At 40.2% G+C, this 18,251-nt stretch overlaps 1 protein-coding gene across 2 annotated transcripts in view; it reads left to right on the top strand.

Moving 5' to 3' along the window:
- Positions 1-18,251, top strand: part of SLC16A7 (solute carrier family 16 member 7) — a 153,617-nt gene that overhangs the window by 8,697 nt on the left and 126,669 nt on the right. The window contains exon 1 of one of the 2 annotated variants that reach the window (XM_038387200.2): positions 14,829-14,894. The exons of the other annotated variant lie outside the window; for it this stretch is intronic. The gene's annotated coding sequence lies outside the window, so the exon portion shown is untranslated. Of the gene's footprint in view, positions 1-14,828; positions 14,895-18,251 lie in introns of those variants that run through there. 2 annotated transcript variants of the gene reach the window in all.

The raw sequence follows: 18,251 nt of genomic DNA, 5'->3' as shown, positions 1-18,251 counted from the left end.
GGAGTCTGTACTGGGACCAGTCCTATTCAACTTATTTCATGAATGAAAAAGGAGTAAACAGTGACGTGGCAAGATTTGCAGATGATAAACTTTTCAAGATAGTTACGTCCCAAGCGGACTGCGAAGAGCTACAAAAGGATCTCTCAAAACTAGGTGACTGAGCAACAAAATGGCAGATGAAATTCAGTGTTGATAAATGCAAGGTAATGCACATTGGAAAACATAATCCCAACTATATATATAAAATGATGGGGTGTAAATTAGCTGTTGCCACTCAAGAAAGAGATCTTGGAGTCATTGTGGATAGTTCTCTGAAAACATCCACTCAATGTGCAGCGGCAGTCAAAAAAGCCAACAGAATGTTGGGAATCATTAAAAAAAAAAAGGGGATAGATAATAAGACAGAAAATATCATGGTACACCCACATCTTGAATATTGTGTGAAAATGTGGTGGCCCCATCTCAAAAAAGATATATTGGAATTGGAAAACATACAGAAAAGGGCAACAAAAATGATTAGGGAGTATGGAATGGCTTCTGTATGAGGAGAGATTAATAAGCCTTTGACTTTTCAGCTTGGAAAAGAGATGACTAAGGGGTGATATGATTGAGGTCTATAAAATCATGACTGATGTGGAGAAAGTAAATAAGGAAGTGTTGTTTATTCCTTCTCAAAACACAAGAATTAGGGGTCACCAAATGAAATTAATGGGCAGCAGATTTAAAATAAAAGGAAGTATTTTTTCACACAACACACAGTCAACCTGTGGAACTCTTTGCCAGAAGATGTTCTGAAGGCCAAGACTATAACAGGGTTCAAAAAAGAACTAATATATGGCAGAATGTGGGTAAAACAGAGCAGGGGACATACAATTCTCCCCCAAGGTGTTCAATTTAATTAACATTTTTTTTAATGAGCATCATCAGCATGGAAGCATGTCCTCAGGAAGCAGCATATGAATGTTTAGCATATCTGGCATGTAGGTATCTTGCGATGCTGGCTATAACAGTGCCTATTCTCACTGTCAGGTGATATTGTAAACAAGAAGTCGGAAGCAGTAACTCCTGTAAATATAAACAAACTTGTTTTTCTCAGTGATTGGCTGAACATGAAGTAGGACTGAGTGGACTTGTAGGCTCTATAATAATACTCTTTTATTGCTTTGTTTTTGAGTGCAGTTATGTAACAAAAAAATCTACATTTGTAAATTGCACTTTCATGACAGAGATTGCACTACAGTACTTGTATGAGGTGAATTGATACTATTTCTTTTGTTTATCATTTTTACAGTGCAAATATTTGTAATAAAAATAATATACATTTTGATTTAAATTATAACACAGAATACAATATATATGAGAATGTAGAAAAACATCCAAAATATTTAATAAATTTCAATTGGTATTCTATTGTTTAGCAGTGCGATTAAATATGATTAATTTTTTTGAGTTAACTGTGATTAATCAACAGCCGTACAACCAGGTCATTAACTACACTAGCACTGACCAGTGCTTTTATACTTCAGAAATATTTTATAGTAATGTGTGTTATAATGGGATAAAAAAGCTTGCTCATTCTTTTTATTTATTTAAACTAAACTATTAATAATACTTGTTACTAATATGCTAGCACTGATCATTGTTAATGTAAGAAGACATTCTTGTTTAACTGGTTAAACAACCTGTACTTCTGGATAAAATGTGTCATAGTGTTGTTTCTCTAGCTGGCCCACTTAATTAGTATTGTTCTTACCAATGGACATGTATTTCAGTGACTCTTTATGAAATTTTAAATTTCTTTATACCTATTTGTTGGCAAATTAGGCAAAATTATTTCAATGGTCAGATACAAGCTGAGCTGAAGTTTTTGTAGACAAATTGCTAATCACATATATAGAAGCCTGAACAATTCTTTATAGTAAGGGTCCAAAATGTGTATTTAACTTTAATAAGGGAATTATATGATTTACTGACTGGTGGTGGTGTGTGGTTTTTTTTTTTTTTTTTTACATTTAGCAACCCTATCACAGATACATAAGCAGAACATAATTTATTAGAGACACGTTTATTCAGAGCAATACACTGTTTCTTTAACACACTGCACAATAATTGTCTTGTCAAATCTAAATTAGGTGCCTAAATCGGGATCCTTAATTTCAATATTACTGAACCCTAGTTAAGTAAATTGTTATCTCATAATTACTGAAGTGTGAATACTACTTTCAAAGCCATTTTTTCTTCCAACATTCTTATTGGAAGAAATCTGCTGTACACTGAGCAACTTATTTTATAGTAAGTAATATTTATAATTCAGCTATATTTGCTTGTGCAAAATTTACGGTGCAAGGAATTATGTTGCAAGGTATTTACGTGCCAGATATGATAAATATTTGTATGCCCCTTCATGCTTCTCCCATCATTCCAGAATACATGCTTCCATGCTGATGACGGGTTCTGCTCGATAACGATCCAGAGCATTGCAGACTGACGCATGTTTATTTTCATCATCTGAGTCAGATGCCACCAACAGAAGATTGATTTTCTTTTTTGATGGTTCGGGTTCTGCAGTTTCTGCATCTGAGTGCTGCTCTTTGAAGACTTCTGAAAGCATGTTCCACACCTCGTCCCTCTCAAAGTTTGGAAGGCACTTCAGATTCTTAAACGTTGGGTCAAGTGCAGTAGCTATCTTTAGAAAGCGCACATTGATATCTTTGCGTTTTGTTGTCAAATCTTCAGTGAAAGTGCTCTTAAATAAAACAACATGTGCTAGGTCGTTATCTGAGATTGCCATAATATGAAATATATGGCAGAATGTAGGTAAAATCACAGAGAAGGAGACATACAATTCTCTACCAAGGAGTTCAGTCATGAATTGAATTTAATTTCTTATTTTTTTAATAAGCATCATCAACATGGAAACATGTAATCTGGAACGATGGCTGAAGCATGAAGGGGCACAGTGCCGTGCAAATCCCTAGTATCGTTTTCAGGTGACATTGTAAATAAGAAGTAGGCATCATTATCTCCCATAAATGTAAACAAACATGTTTGTCTTAGCGATTGGCTGAACCAGAAGTAGGACTGAGTGGACTTGTAGGTTCTAAAGTTTTACATTGTTTTGTTTTTGAGTGCAATTATGTAACAAAAATATCTACATTTGTAAGTTGCACTTTGATGATAAAGAGATTGCACTACAGTACTTGTCTGAGGTGAATTGAAAAATACTATTTCTTTTGTTTATCTTTTTTACAGTGCAAATTTTTGTAATCAAAAATAACAAGATAGTGAGCAGTGAACACTATATTTTGTGTTGTAATTGAAATCAATATATTTGAAAATGTAGAAAAACATCCAAAATATCTATAATAAATTTCAAGTGGTATTCTATTATTGTTTAACAGTATGATTAAAACTAATTAATCGCAATTAATTTTTAACTTCATGTTAATTTGTTTTGAGTTAATCGCTTGAGTTAACTGCATTTAATTGACAGCCCTAGTCTATAACATGCAACTAAGAAGATCTGATTTCATTTGCTAGGGGGCTGTGATGGATACTTACTAGCTAATCCATTGCAATATTATAGCTACATTTGTATGTCCATATTTATACATAGCTCATTGTATTCTAAGAACACTTTAAAAATTGCAAATGTAGGGGCAGTATACATTGGGCTAGTAAATGGGGTGCTGGACTAAAAGTCAGAAGATCCTCGGTTTTATCCCTGGCTCTGTTTGATTCACTTTGTGACTTTGGGAAAATCACGTAACCTTTCCATACTAGTGTTTCCTGCCTACACAATGGGGTGTATAATAGCTACCCACCTTTGTAAAGAGCTTTGAGGTCATCAGATAAGATAAAGCTATATGAGTGCTATCATTATTTACTATTACTATGTTTTATTATTATTATGGAGTAGGCAAAGGGACCCTAAAAAGAACCGAAGTCTCTTAAGTGCCAACAAACAATGCAGTAAACAGTGAACAATTATATCCTAGTTGGTTTGATTTCTCATTCCTCATTCTTTCTGTGCTCTAGCTGGCAGGCATCAAGGATATCACCCAAATGCTCTCTCTTGACACTTTGAATATGTGAGTATTGAATGAAGAGAAGGAAAGCAGAAAATACAGGGTATGGGGAGGGAAACAAAGAATGTAAAGGGAAGAGAAGAGAACAGATTGAGGGAAGACAGGATTGCGGGGAAACTAGCTCTCACAAAAGTGAGAGCAGATTAAGATAAGAGAATGGGAGACTTGTAGATGGAAAGAAAAAAGGATAATAAAAGTGATGGCTGACTTAAAAAGGCAGTTATTGGAGGTATAATTTCAGGAACAGGCCATGTAACATACCCAGAATACACAATATATTATATTTTTAAACATTTTGAAAGCTTGAACCCACAAATACAATTTTTTTAAAAAGAGGCAAAAAACAAGTTTAAAAATTTTCACTCTCGCCCCATTTCCAAGGAACCAGCCCTGGTTTTGTACAAACCATATAACTACTGCCTATGCATTTCCTGTGTGTTACTAGTGACTTAGGTTGCCTTGGAATATTACTGCACTAGTAAATTATGAACAGTCATTCTATAATCATGCAATAATATACCGCAAAATGAAAAGGAGTACTTGTACTATATCCTCTTACTATATGTTCCATTCTATGCATCTGATGAAGTGGGCTGTAGCCCATGAAAGCTTATGTTCAAATAAATTTGTTAGTCTCTAAGGTGCCACAAGTACTCCTTTCCTTTTTTGCGGATACAGATTAACACGGCTGCTACTCTGAAACCTGCAATAATATATCGTATTCTAGAATTTATGTACTGTATTTGTAAGTAGTGTACCAGAGGTTCAAAGCACAGTTCTGTACCGCTTGAGCTAAAAGACTAACTCTAGAAACTGAATATACAGTACAGTTGAGACACATTACAGACTAGATATCCAGAGACTGGAGTCCAATCTTGAAGCAGTGCAGATATTTTTATTGTTCATTTCTTTCTCTGACCCCCCACTGATGGACTACCATTGAATGTTTTCACGTAAGAAGTGTGTTTTAATGAAATATTTGAATGAGGAGAGGATGGTTGTTGTGTCCTACTCGTCTTACCTAAAAGGCATTGTAAGCAATCAGAGTGGGGTCTAGGGAATGCCACAAAGAATCAGTGCAGTAGGTCTGCACTCTCTTTTTCCACAGAGCTGTGCTCTCTCTGGGTGGTCCATCCACTGTAGCCCAGAGAGGTTTGGGGCATGAAGCGGCTGGAGTAATCAGATCTACTGGCCACTACTGTCCCCCAAATAGGATGCTATTAAAGTACACAGGATACAGTAACAGTAGTGGAATATTTCTGCTAGATGGAAGGATACCCTTTGGTTCCTGTGGAACATCCCTGTGCAAAGTTAATGTAGTCAGGTTTTGTGCACTGGAAAGGATTTGGGCCATGATGTACAAGGAAAGGGAAGTGGTCCGCACATAGGGGCAGCATGGACCAAGCTGAAGAGGAGAGAGAGAGGCTTGTTTGACGGAAAGGAAGAGTCAGTGGGAATGTGATGGGATGTGTGTGTGCCTTGTAGGACACTGAAGAGGTTACATCCCTTCAGTATGGGATGAGCAAAGATTTTCTCCTTCTTCCACTCCTCACAGTGACCACATCTGCTGTCAGATTTTGAAGGATGGCTCTTCAGCTAGGGCTCAGTAATAATACTAGTCCCATAAGAGTTAAGGGCTCCTGCAAGCGAAGAGGTGATTTATTCTTCCAGTCTAAGCAGAGAGGACTGTGTTTCATAGAGCCACATGGCTGAGACTGTTGGTCTTTTAGTTATTGCCACTGCTACAGAGGAGAATTTGAGTTGTTCAGTTGATCCCTACCTAGATTCATTAACTGTGTGTGTTTATTTGTCACCTCGCTGAGAAGAGGACTCTTCATATTTGTTTTCCCGAAAGGATGGACCTGTATTATTTAGCTGAACCCTACAGAGAAGGGAACATTTTTTGTATTTGGTTAAACTCTGGACCAAAGGTGACCCAAAACTGCTCCTTTGACTCTATCATAAGGGAATCCCCCTGTTTATTTTCCTGTCTACTTGAACCGTTTATTTTGATGCTTCTGGGGAGAAAAATTGACTCTCTTTTCCTGCCAAGAAATAGACCCGAAGAACTGTTGCTTGACCTAAAGAGAGAGGGACTTCTTAAAATGTGTTTGAAATTTTGTTTCCTTCAAGGGATTGGTGATTCTTTGTTCCAGGTTAGTGTAGTGTTGACATTTTCATTGGGAGTAAGCAGAAGTGATACGAGAAGAGAGAAAGGGAGGAACTAAATGGTAGAGAGCCTTAAAAGTGAAGACAGGACATTTATTTTACATGGGTCTAAGGTAGATTTGCTTCTAATTTTGGGTCAATCCAGCATCACATTCATTGACTTTCGGACTTCTGCCACCCTGCTGGCCTTGGTCATAACCCTACGATGAGTCAGTAGCTCAAGCTACCTGAAACCCCTTTTCTACTGGGTGGCTTGTAAGAGACTGGCACACACCAGAAGTTAGGAGAAGCTGGGCTGGGAAGAAAAGTTGTTGGCCTGGAACCTGTAGTCAACTATAGTTCTCTGGGAGTTAGTGCTTTGCCAGTACAGCTGCCCTTGTAGACACAGTGGATAGAAATTGAAACCTACCTCTTTATGACTATGGGGTAAATCAGGCACCTGTCTATAAACAAAGTCACTATTTCAATTTCCAAATATTCTGTAGCATTATTAGACTTATGTTTAAAACATATCAAAATTAAGACCTAGCTCTTAGTTAAAAAAAAAAAAAAAAGTAGATGGACACTACAGTATCTACCTTAATCAAATCCAGACTTGTCTGGAAAAATTTGATACTGCCTCCCACAAACACAAGGCTGTAAGCTATTTAGATTGAGATATATCAGTTTAGATTGTAAGATTCTGGGGCTAGGGACCATCTCTCTTACATGTGCTGTACAGTGCTAAGAATAGTGTTAGTGCTTAACAAATAATAAGTTCACACCCACAAACCTTGCTCACTTATCTTTAAGGATGCTGAAGTGAATTTCAGAACAACACAGCCATTAACAATCAAGGAGGTTGCCAGTAAAGACAGTGTTAACATCCCACCCAATCTCAAAATTTCAATTCACTTCCCTCTACCACCCACACCTCACAGTGCCAGTCAAAGGACGTTTTGAGTCCAAGGCCAACAGTAACACCATCTAGTGCAGGGATTCTCAACCTTTTTCTCTCTGAGCCCCCCCTCAACATGCTATACAAACTCCAGGGCCCAGTGGGGGTGGGGAGAGGGTCTCAGGGCAGGGGTCTTGGGCATAGGCATAGTTTGACTTCTATTTGTGGGGGGGCAGGGGCCAGTGGGGCTTGAGCCACCTCCACCTGACGGGTCCAGGGAGGGAGTGCCACCTCCGCCCCCTGACTCACCTCAGCAGGCTACCCAGCCTGTCTGGGGGGTGGGGGGAGATGTAACCAAAAATTATAACTCAAACGTGGGGAGCTTAGCTCAAAAAGTTTGAAAACAGCTTAGGGTGCAGGGATGGGGTACCTAGGGGCTGTGTGTGGGCATGGGGGTAGCTCAACTTGCAGGGAGGAGGTAGCTGGGGCTGTGTGCACATGGGGTGTCTGTGGGTGCAGGGACAGAGGTGGCTAGGGGCTGTGTTCCAGCAGGGGGTAGCTCAGGGTGCAGGGAGGGGGGTGGCTAGGTGCTGTGTGTGGGCAGGGATAGTTCAGGGTGCACAGAGGGCATAGCTCAGGGTGTAGGGAGAGGGTATTAGGGGCTGTATGCTGGGAGGACTCTCCTGCAGTCCCTGTTCCCGGAGGGGTGTGCCAGCCACAGAGCCGGGTCTCCCTGCCTGGGGCGCTCTTACTGGCTGCCTTTGTGGGAGCAAAGTGGGCTTGGAGCTGAGGAGCAGCTTCAACCTGGAGCCCCAGCAGGAGAGGAAGGAACGCTGCTGTTGGCTGCTCCATGGCACCAACCAGAGCAGCAGCTGCCCTGCACTGCCCGGCTCTGGCTTCCCACCTCTGACCTGGCCAGGGGGTGGGGAGAGGAGATGAGGGGGGAGGCATGGAGCTGCCCCTGGGATTGCCGTGATCTTGCACTGCAGTTTCGGGGGTGGGGGATAATGCCCTGCATGTCCCCAACTCTGCCCATGGGCTCATGGCTTCTGCCCCACAGGGAGTACCAGGGCTTGAGGCTCAGGGGTTCAGTCCCGCACCACCCAGCTTCAGCCCCACAGGGGGCACCAGGGATCAGGGTTCAGCCCCATGGGGGGCATTGGGAACCGGGGTTTCAGCCCCACACTTTCCAGCTTCAGCCCCACAGGGTGCCCTGGGGATCGGGGTTCAGCCCCATGGGGGGGCGTTGGGGATCGGGGTTTCAGCCCCACACCTCCCAGCTTCAGCCTTATGGGGGGCACTGGGGATCATGGCTTCATAGAATCATAGAATATTAGGGTTTGAAGGGACCTCAGGAGGTCATCTAGTCCAACCCTCTGCTCAGAGCAGGACCAACTCCAACTAAATCATCCCAGCCAAGGCTTTGTCAAGCTGGGCCTTAAAAACCTCTAAGGATGGAGATTCTGCCACCTCCCTAGGTGAACCCCTAGGGATCAGGTCTTCAGCCCTGCAACTCCCGGTTTCAGCCCTGTGGGGACGCTGGCCATTAGGCTTCAGACGTGGGGCTCCATGGCCCCCTTGAAAGGGCTCACGGACTCCCAGGGGGCTGCAGACCCCCTGGTTGAGAACCGCTGATCTAGTGCCTATGCTCTAGTCTGGACTGTGTCACCCAGTAGCAAGAGTCAGTGGCTGCCTTAACCCAGCAACAGGATTCAGCAGCTGTGTCACCCAGTGGCCAGGGGAAGGAACCCAGCCCTCTCTGCTTCACCAAGTTCCAACCCAGGGCTCAAAGAAACAATAATTCAAATTGCACAGCACAGGATGGGCACCCCTACCTCTGCTGTCTGGGCTACTTCCTATCCCAGCTTCAGATCCTCTTCTGGTATCACTGGTCTGTCTTGGGGTTCCCCTTGGAGTTCTTTGGGGCCACTGTCTGGATGGTTTCCCTCTTTCTGTGACTGTTTGGCATCCATGGCTGAAGGGTCTGCAGCAGCTTGACTGTGAGGCCTAGTCCCAGCTCTTGGAAGCCCAACGGCTCCTCTGCAGAAGGCTGCAGCATCTTCTGTCCTGCTTAGTAAGCCCAGATTGAGCTGAGTTGCTTCATTTTGAACCTTCACTCCATTTGGAGCAACTCCTTAACCCTCACCTCATCAGTGTGGGGTTGGTACACTCTGTCACAGGGCCCAAATGCACTCACCATCTCCTTGCTTCCATAGCAAACACCCTTTCCTTTCTACTATGCAGTCATGTCCAGGGAACACATTCAGTTCATCAGAATCATACTCAAATACACAATCTGAACTTTGAACTAAGAAAGATATTACACACACACACACGCGCGCGCTCTCTCTCTCTCTCATAGTTAAAGTGAAATGAAAGAGCTCTGTTGCAATGGTGGTGGTAAAAGAATCCAAAAAGGACTGAATAGACTAGAAATGTTGTGGATACATATCAATGGCCTGACTGTACGCTACTTTGCAAGAATTACACTGTTTAGAAAATAAGTTAGAAATGTAGAATTTTATGGCTTCCCTTTTCAGTTGTGGCATTGGCTTACATTCAGATAACAATCACACCTTTAACTCTGCCCTAATAGAGTTACAGCTATGTGATCATCTCAAAATGACTAAGAAAGTACTGTACAGATTGTGTTTGTTTATAGTTGGGCTTTAGGGAATCTGTTCATCTGGATAACTTTAAAAGAGAAAAGTTCATTAATAGATGAAAAATTGGGAAGACTGAGGGAGAAGTAGAGCTGTAGCGGAGTCATCTGCCATGGAGTCTTGTGGTGATCAGCGCTTAACATTCAGTTGTACAGGAGTCTCTGTTTAGCATGGACTTTGTGTGGTGCTGTGCTGTTGAGGCACTGGCTGGGTGGGGACAGTTATAGTAGGGGGAGATGAGACAGCCAGCATCTCAGGGTGGGTGAGATTGTGAGACAAAAGTGAAGAGAGGAAGGTGGGCAACAGGAGTACCAGTGGCAGAGGCTCGAGCAGAGGTAGGGGAAAAGGTGGTACATTGTTGGTTGGGGGATCAGAGACATTGGCAGCTGGTTTGGGTTCAGCCGGGGGATACTGAGGGATCAATTGCTGGGAGTTATGAGGAATCTCCTTAGGTACTTTACCCATTAATTCCTCTGTCTGTGGGCTGTAGTTTACCCCTCCCATGTGGTTGGTCAGTCTGGCGAGCTGGAGAGTGAAGGGGTCAAAGTTTTTGCCCACTTGCTTCCCCGTTCTTTCCTGTTCCTTTGGGGGCACTGTGCAGATGAAGAAACTCTCTTTGCCTCTTCAGGACCCAGGTGCTGTAATTCTGTCTGGTCTTTATATGGGCTATACAAGGTTCTTTGTCCTTGCACCCCAATGCAACACAACTTAATGCATAATGGCCAGGGCACACAACACTGGGAAATATGACATATTGTTTAATTTTCATACTTAAATTTTTCTCATATGCAACACACTCAAACATATTGTTGTTGAATGATGTCTCACCCCCTGTCAGATCTTATTATTTGGACTTGGCATCTCAGGCTATTTCTACACTACAGACTTACAGTGTCACAGCTGTACCGCTGCAGCTGCTCTGCTGTAAGGTTTCCCGTGTAGCTGCTCCCATCGACATAATTACACCACCCCCAATAAGTGGCAGTAGCTTTGTTGATGGGAGAATGTCTCCAGCCGACATAGCACTCTCCACACCAGCACATCTGACGGTGAAATTTGTGTCAATCAAACCTGTGATAGACAAAAGGTTTGCCAACAAAAGTGCTAGTGTAGATAGACTCTGCTAAAAGAAAAGGAGTACTTGTGGCACCTTAGAGACTAACAAATTTATTTGAGCAAAAGCTTTTGTGAGCTACAGCTCACTTCATCGGATGAAGAAGTGAGCTGTAGCTCACGAAAGCTTATGCTCAAATAAATTTGTTAGTCTCTAAGGTGCCACAAGTATTCCTTTTCTTTTTGCGAATACAGACTAACACGGCTGCTACTCTGAAACCTGTCATAGACTCTGCTGTTATCTAAGATAACAAATCTTCATTCCTAAATGTTAGAACTGGTAAAATAATTCATAATGAACGTTTTATTGGATGAATTTTGCCTCTTTTTCCGAGAAAGAATAAACTAAGGGATTCTTGAATTTTTTGTTAAAAATGTGTCTTCACCAAATAATTCTTGTACTGTGAGTCAGTTGTGAGCAGTTCATTGTGAATATTCCATGTACATGCCATTACATAAGGCACTGGTTATTGTTCAAGGGTCTGATTGTTGCCCTCTTGGATGACTTATACAGTATAGCAAACAGTGTGAATTTTGAATTGTATTTACAAGTCTAAAATTTGAAATTTGTGCTGTTATTGGTTAACTAGACAATCAAAATTTGTGTTTACCAAAGAGTACATAAAATTCAGTTTTCAAGAGTACTTGCATTAGTAAAGCTAGATGGCTACCATATTAGTAGAAAGCAGGACCCAGCATATACACAGCATCTATATACTTTCCATGACATAGCTAAAATTAGCTGGACAGATATACATATTGCAGACTTCCTGAGTTGCACATTTTACAAGCATAGGAAAACAAAATCCTGAACACAATGTACTGTGCTGCACGTGATTTTCAAAGGCTCATAACTCGGTCAAATTGAAATCAATGTTCTCTGCAGCACACGAGAATGCTATTCCTATGCCAAATTTCAGCTTTCAACACCATTCCAATGTGACTGTGGGTTTGTTTCAAAGAAAGTCATAAGAATATGTTTATTGTAGAAAATAGTCACTCTCCTTTCACACCAACAGGGCTACACTGATTCTGCTTAAACTTAAAATAAACAAATAAATCTTAAAACAGAAAACAAGTTTGAAAAGAATCAATCCAAAAGAAAATTGTGAGTGTCCAAAAGCAGGTAGTTAGAACATAAATGATTATACAGCATTAAGTATAGTGGTTGCTGCCACTCCTGTTGTAATGTATTATGACGATTAGTTATCTTATTAGTGACATAGCTGGATTGTGACAGAAGGATATGATATGGGAAAATAAGATTAAAGGAACTAATATGTCAGCTATGAGCACCACAGTCTGAAAATTAATAGTATCTATGAATAAATCGTGAATTGTATGGAACAGATAGTAGTGAGAAGTGAACCTCATCTGGTTGGGAGCTTCAGCTGAGTTTCTGAAAGTCTGAATATTTACTGGAAACTTATTTAAAGATTTCTCATGATCTCCCGGATACCACCTCCACTTCTTACTAGAGTCTCTGTCTGTCTCCCACTATGACTTCTCCAACTGGCTGTCCCTCTCAGTACCCTCCCTTCCAGTGACTGACCTCATCCTTCCTAGTCTTGCTTTTGCTGACCTTATCATGAGGTTGCTCTCTTCCTTCAGAGGAGGCCTGCAGATCTTCCTTCTGTGGGCATCAGGCTCACCTTCAAGGGTGGTGCCTGCAGCTACTCCCTCGCCCCATGTTTACCTTTTGTGGACGTGGAAATCTTCAGGTGAAGGCCCTATTTTCTCTCCCCGTGCTCCCCCTACCCTCCAGACAAAAAATAAAATACAAATAAAGACAGCAAGTAGGGATGCTGTGAAAGGACGTGTCTACCGAAGGCCACAGCAGGAGGGGATTATGTTTGCTGACACAAATATATAAGAAAGAGGATGTTCACAGATATAAACAGAAGTTGTTGAACTGTAAGAGAGAATCCAGCAGGAACAATAGTCTGTTTCCTATTTCTGACCAAAAAAAAAAAAGGAAATAGGTTATCGTTCCTGCTGTGTCAGAGTTCAACAACTTGCGTTTACCACCCTTCTGTGTTTTGTGTATACCACCTCCCTGCCCTCTTCCTTATGTATTTATGTCAGCAAACATAATTCCCTCCTGCTGTGGTATTCAGCAGAGAGTTGAACACCCTTCTACCGGGTCCTTTCTACTTCTTTGGTAACTGAGGCTTACCTATCACTATTCCCCTTTATCTTCAAGTACACTTCATCCCTCCTAAAGGAACCAGGTCAGATACAAATTAAATTTTCAGACGTCACAGAGATTAATTAAATGATTATATTTCTCATTATTAAACAAGTCTTAAACAGGAGGAAAAAACATTTCTTTATTTAAACAAACCCTTATATTGGGTATGCACATACTAGTCCCATAACTAATTTCAGTGTTTTAGCAAGATAACCACCAGGCTTAGAAATGCCGATTGTAACTAATTGTTATTTTCAGATATATTTAATTCATAGTGAGAATTGCTTCTTACCCTATGAACTATCAAAAAGTGCTGGGCAGAGCAAAATGGGAAGTTTTTTTATAAAATCTGTTTCAGACACTGGCAAAATTCACATATCAAAGTAGTTGATGGTGTGAAACCTTGGAGATATTAATATCAGTTGTACAGTGAATATTTAGGGCAAGTTTAGGTTTCAATTTATTTCTGTACCTTAGGCTACAGAATTTGTTTTCCATGTCATTTAGATATACAATATCAACTCTTTCAGCACTGAGTCATTCTTATTGTATGCTGAGTCAAATTGCACATAGAGGACTGTGAAAAACATTTTCACTGATCTTATGACATTAAAAACCATTTAATCTTTTTATTTTATTTTTCTATTTTTCACAGAAAAAATGTGGTAATTTTTGCAATCAAAAAGGGAAAAATCCTTCTGTGTGAAAATGGTGAATGCATTTTTTACATGGGGCTAAAGGGTGAAAAGTTGTAATTTGTTTTGGATAGATTTTTGCCTCTTATGCATTCATTCATTTTCCCATATACATTCAAAATGATTAGATTTCACCCATCTTCAAAACTATGAGTTTTTGGAAATAAAATAAATAAATAAAAACCATGCAGCTCTAAAGCAAAATCTGTAGTATACATGTGGAAAGATATCTTTTTAATTAATGCAGGAGATAATAGTGGTTATTAACACATATAATGTTCTAATTATATTATAAAACCTAATGTGAAATTTTAGTATGTCTGTGAATGAATCTGACTAAAGAAATCTGTGAAATATAATCCATATTTGTAGTTAATTGCTGGATAATTTCGTGTACATCAGAAAAATTACGTTTTGGTAACATATGGTTGTTGCAATATGAATGTCTATTTCATGTTTTCAAGAGTATGCATGTGATATTTACTGCATAGTTGGCTTTAATGTTTGTTTGATCTGTCAACTGAAATAATAACTAGTAATAATTTTCACTCATTGTACTTCTTCTTAAGTGACATAAAAGACCCATGAGCTCTGCTTGTGGAACTCCTATTAACATTACCAATAGACTGAAAACCCTAGTTGCCCCTAAATGTGGATGTTCATGTTGGATTCTTGTCTGAATTTTTTCCATGTTTTTAAAACTATTGCTGTTCATGCAACATGAAGAATTTATAAAAGGTAGATTTTCATAAATTTTAAGATACATGGTGACAATCAGAAAAATCCACTGTAGTAGATGAAGAAGCTTTATGAGAGATCCTAGGTGGACTTGTATAAGTATTAGGGAAGAACAACAGTTTTACTGTGTAACTTTCCCTCTTATGAAATAGCATTGAGACGGAAGCATCATAACTTCATACATGTATGTAATTTGAGATGCCTGTTCCTTTGGCAATTGGTTGTTAGAAATAAACAATAAAAACATTGTGTTGTCGTAAACCAATCAGGACTACAAAGAGTCTTTAAATGCTCAGACTATCTGAAGTCCCTATAGCTATCAAGACTAGATTATTAGCTTGGACAGCAGCCCTGTTCCAGGTAATGTATCACTTTCTATTTTCTTTTACCTTTGCTTAATGATAACAGATAACTTGTATGGATTTATCTAGTAGTTTGAAACTAACTGAGCAATTAAAGGTAACAATCCAGTGTTATACAGAATATTGTGTAATGCTAAAATATTATGATGATTTCCTTATATAACACCACTATAAAGACAAGTATGAAGAAGAGGATCCTGTCTCAAAGAGTTATAACAAAAAATAGCATAGTTGAGTGGTGGCACTCACACATTCCTTGTTCAGATACTTTTCTTTGTATATTTTGTTAATACTTCTGTGAAGAGAAAGTGTTTATTGAAGATGAGTCTGGTGAAGAGGAACTTGATGAAAAGGGAAATAGCACTGCAGATATGGTCAGGAAAGGGGCTTCAGAATTAGTGGACATATGAAATAAGTTACAGAGGCAGGAGTGAGCTTTCATCTACTGTGGAAAAGATGAGAGGGGCCAGTAAAAGGATTTGGACATGGTTGAATCAGCAGGCAAGTATAATAAGATGATTTTTGTGCAAGTGTGGAGAAGGGAAGACCAGAATCCAGGATGGCAAAGAGGATCAACTCTGTACATCTTCAAAGTGTGCAAACATTTTAAAGAAACAAGATAGATAATATCTTTTATTGGACCTACACTGCAAACAATCATTTTAACTTATTCACTTAAAAGGTCTTACTGGGATGGGCTCTTGAGATAAGCATCTTTATTTTTATGAGGGTTTTGGGAAGACAGCAATAATAAAATCTGTCTCTGGCATAAAACAGAATACAAAACACAATAAAACAGAAATAGCGAGTGAAATGCAGGACACTGAGCAACATTGGGCAGTTACACATTCAGTTCATTTAAAACTTTTTTAAAATAAGGGACTATAGGTTTCTTCAAAGCAAACAATATGAGTCTGTTTTAATGAAATTGTCTCCCACCACTAGTTTTAGCTCCAGGCATTTTAAAATTAATAGACTGGTTTTGAGTGAAGCATGTGTGACAGCAGTTTTCAACTTTTTATTCATTATGTAAAAAAGTAATTAATTTTTTTTTGCTAATAGTTAATGCACCTGTAATTTTCAAATAGCTGTTTACACACAATTTAAGGCAAAATGTTGACTGAGTTTTTCATGAAGATGATTGTTAGGGTTGTCTTTGTGAAATCCATATTATAACAGTTTAGAGACAGAAAGTCTGATGCTGAATCTCCCATTGACTTCCCTAGTGCAGGATTAGGGCCTTAGAGCCAGCTCCTCAGGTAGTATAACACAGTTCCTTTGAGGTCAATAGAAAGATGCTGAATTACACCAGCTGAGGAGCTAGCTGTAAATGTATCAAAATATAAAACTGAAAATATAGGTAACTTCAATGGTTATCGGAACACTATGCAAAAGTAAGACAGTTAATTATAATGTTGTGAAACTAGCATTACACTTTTTTATTTTTTAAAAAAAGATGTTATCTACTATGAATATACCATATCCATCAATGTAGTGTTTGACTACTGTAACTAGGACTCTACCAAATTCACAGTCCATTTTGGTCAATTTCACGCTCTCAGGATTTTAAAAATAGTAAATATTCTGGTTTCAGATGTTTACATCTGAAGTTTCATTGTGTCATAACCATGTGGATCCAGACCCAAAAGAGAGCATGGGGGGGTTGCAAAGCTATTGCAGGGGGATCACGGGATTGCCACCTTTACTTCTGCGCTGCTGCTGGCGGGAGTGCTGCCTTCAGAGCTGAGCTGAGCTTGGCTCTGAAGGCAGCGCAGCCACGGAGTTTCTTGCAGCCAGGGGAGGTTCTGAGATGTGGGTCTGACCTGGCTGGAGGAGCGGCCCCTGCAGGGGAAGAAGAAGTCCTGTCCTTCCCCAACCAAGCCAGAACTAGAAGCTGGGGCCCGGCACGCAGTAGGAGCCCCCAGCAGGGACGCCCTGAGTAGCACAGAGGAGATCAGACACTCTTCCCGTACAATAGCCAGATATCACGCTAGAGATCAGATTTCACAGCTGTGAATTCGACAGGGCCCTACTATAACCTCTTCCCCTAATAGATTTATGGCTTTGTCTACACGGGCAAGTGAAAGACAAAACTTTTGTCGCTCAGAGGTTAAAAAAACACATGCCCACAATAGCCAGATATCATGAGAGAGATCAGATTTCATAGCTGTGAATTTGGCAGGGCCCTAACTATAACCTCTTCCCCTAATGGATTTATGGCTTTGTATACACGGGCAAGTGAAAGACAAAACTTTTGTCGCTCAGAGGTTAAAAAAACACACGCCCCCGAAAGACAAAAGTTTTGTCTATGACAAGCACTTGTGTGAACAGCGCTTTGTTGGCAGGAGCGCTCTCCTGCTGACAATGCTAATGCTGCTTATTGGGGGTGGAAGTTTTTTGTCAGTGCCAACGAACAGCGGCTACACTGTGCACCTTTTAGCGGCACAGCCATTTCACTAAAAGCTGGATAGTGTAGACATAGCCTATGCCAGGGTTTACACTGCAAGATGTCAGTATAAACTACTATGAAGTTAGCCAAGGGTGTGAATATGCAAAATATAATTATGAAGTTAAAAGGGGATTGATAGGTCCTCAAAGAAAACCCTCACATTCAAAAGACGAGCCTAGGAACCTAAATTCTTTACTCAGCTAAACACAATTAGACTGAACAGAGAGACTGGATTTATTGCTTATTACAACACTCTGTAACTCACTAACCCCCCCCCCCACCCCCTTTGTCCTATGACTGCAAAGGTGTTAATGGGCCACTCTACCATGCATGGTCCCTTACAATATGTGCTAACTACTTATGCTAAACAATCTGTTCCACCTTGCATTTTGTTGTGAATCTGGGAGTACCTTTCCCAGACCTGAAGAGCAATGGAGTGTGGCTAGACAATTTGTCTCTCCAACAGAAGTTGGTCCAAAAAAAGGTGTTACCTCTACCACCTGGTCTCTATAATATTCTGGGATCAACCTGGCTACAAGTACACTGCAAAATTACAGCACTATTCAGTTGCAGCTTTGGTTTTTTGGTTTGTTTTTTTTGCATAGCTCCAAAGTGACACTGACAATATTGACAGGTTTCAGAGTAGCAGCCGTGTTAGTCTGTATTCGCAAAAAGAAAAGGAGTACTTGTGGCACCTTAGAGACTAACAAATTTATTTGAGCATAAGCTTTCGTGAGCTACAGCTCACTTCATCGGATGCATTTGGTGGAAAATACAGAGAGATTTTCCACCAAATGCATCCGATGAAGTGAGCTGTAGCTCACGAAAGCTTATGCTCAAATAAATTTGTTAGTCTCTAAGGTGCCACAAGTACTCCTTTTCTTTCTTCTGACAATATTGCAACTT

This window comes from Dermochelys coriacea, chromosome 1, assembly GCF_009764565.3.
Source record: "Dermochelys coriacea isolate rDerCor1 chromosome 1, rDerCor1.pri.v4, whole genome shotgun sequence".
NCBI classification, from domain to species: domain Eukaryota; kingdom Metazoa; phylum Chordata; order Testudines; family Dermochelyidae; genus Dermochelys; species Dermochelys coriacea.
Note: the sequence above shows the minus strand (reverse complement) of the source record. Positions and strands in the feature narration are given on the sequence as shown.